Genomic DNA, 1993 nt, shown 5'->3' with positions numbered 1-1993 from the left:
CCTGGGCCTTGAACGGCTGTCCCTAGACGTGCCAGTCAGCTTCCCTCTCCACTCGGCCAAGATAACCTATCCGGGGTACTCGCAGTGTAAATAAATAAATAAACAATACGAAGCCCAGGATGCGAGCGCCGAGATTCCTGTTCGGGGTCTATGGGTCGGAGCCGGCCTTCTCCGGTCATCGCGGGCCTAGCCCCGCTAAGGCCGACCCCGCCAGCCTGCCGCCCCCCGGGCTTCCCCAAACGCGGTGAGGACCCCTGGAGGAGAGCAGGGAGAGAGGCAGCAAGAAATGACACCCTGGGACCGGGATCGTATAGGACGCCGGGGACGCTGAAGCGCTCGTTGCTCCGTTCCTGCCCGCCAGTTCGGCTTGGGGACCAGAGCCCAGGATCCAGAGCCGGTAAACCCGGCATCCGCTGCCGTTTTCGAAAGGCAGCCCGGCGCGCCCGGTCTGTGGCTTGAGGATGCTCCCGGCCGCCTAAAGCAGCCAGCGGGTCCCATGGTGTAATGGTTAGCACTCTGGACTTTGAATCCAGCGATCCGAGTTCAAATCTCGGTGGGACCTCTCGGAACCTTTTGGTTGTACAATTCCTGTTTTGGAGGTCCCTGGAGGCAGTGGCCGTCTCAGGCTATGCCGGCGCCCCCCCGTGACCTACCTGACCGCGATTTAGGGTCCCTCCCTCTTTCTCAAGATGCTTTCATTTCAGAACTTGCCTGAAGGTCGCGGTGCGCATGCGCGAGACTCGGGGCGGAAAAGTAAGTGTCTGTGGGAGCTGGAGCGTGACTTTAGCTTGCCGGGGACGGCCGAAGGCGCCCGAGGGATCCCGAGGATCCCGCTTCGGGCGGGGAACAGTGGCAGCCTTCTGGTCTAGGACACGCCACCGCCACCTCCATCCCCACCCCCGCCCCGCAAGCTGCCGGGAATGCTTCTCCCCATTGGCTAACATGCAGAAGTGCCAAACACTTCTGCTCTGGAAACCGCGAACGAAATGGCCCAACGGAGCCGAGGGGAGCGGGAGGGAATAACCGACTGCGGAGGAGGGCGTGTGTTTGGGGGTCCGTCCGCCCGGAAGTCGGCCAGATACTGAAGTGTGTCTGTCTGGGTTGTCCGCTACTCGGGCAGTAGACTGCGAGGTTGTCTTTCAGTCGGGAAAAAAAAAATCCCTTAGTCAAGGAATCCACTCTTCAATCCGTTTCAGCCGGTCAGGGTATCTCTGGCGGCGGTTTCTCGCCGTATCGATCGGCTATTTCTCCCGAGCAGACGATAGGCATCTCTATGGGGTTCACCCGCAGGTCTGAGCGAATCTCTTTTGGCGAATTTGTCCAGGGTCGGTGATTTGAGTGCTGACCAAGCGCACGTGATTTGCAGGAAAGGCTGTACCTCTGGGGTAGCGGGGAAGAGACGTACACGGAGTGTTGTCTTCTTTGGATTGGTATCCGGGTTTTGAGAGCTGTCTCTCGGGGACAAGTGACGAGGGAGCCCGCTCACGCATTTGTGATCCCCCTACAGGGTGACTGGCGCTGTGGTTATACGGCCCCGCGCCTTGGGAGGATGCCATGGAAACAGAATCCTCGCTCTGCTCTCCCCATCTCTCTCCTGAGCACCCTTCCTCCCCACCGCACCCCACACACTCCTTAAACATTTGAATGAATTTGTGTGTATGAGCGATCCCAGCTTCAAAAATACCTAAACATGAGATGTGGGAGGACTTGCACTAACAGATATTAAAGCTTATTATCAACTATGAACTATAGGAATTAAGACAGTGTGGTACTGGTGAAAAGAAAGACAAACATACCAATGGAACAGAATAGAGAGCCCAGATACAGCTGCACACATACTTGGACCAGTGATTTATGACACATATAGCACAACAGAGCAGTGGGGAAAAGGACCTTTTTTTCAATAAATTATTCTGGGACAATTGAGAGTCCATATGGAAAAATATGAAATCAAATTCCTCCCAGTTTACACTAACACAGCAATACATTGCAT

General features: G+C 55.9%; 1 non-coding gene across 1 annotated transcript; it reads left to right on the top strand.

Annotated features, from left to right (window-relative positions):
• The first annotated feature begins 490 nt into the window (after positions 1 to 490).
• On the top strand, positions 491 to 562 carry TRNAQ-UUG (transfer RNA glutamine (anticodon UUG)). Its single transcript has one exon. It is a non-coding gene; the product is annotated as a tRNA-Gln (tRNA).
• The last annotated feature ends 1431 nt before the right edge of the window (positions 563 to 1993 follow it).

Source organism: Balaenoptera ricei, chromosome 20, assembly GCF_028023285.1.
Source record: "Balaenoptera ricei isolate mBalRic1 chromosome 20, mBalRic1.hap2, whole genome shotgun sequence".
NCBI classification, from domain to species: Eukaryota; Metazoa; Chordata; class Mammalia; order Artiodactyla; family Balaenopteridae; genus Balaenoptera; species Balaenoptera ricei.
Note: the sequence above shows the minus strand (reverse complement) of the source record. Positions and strands in the feature narration are given on the sequence as shown.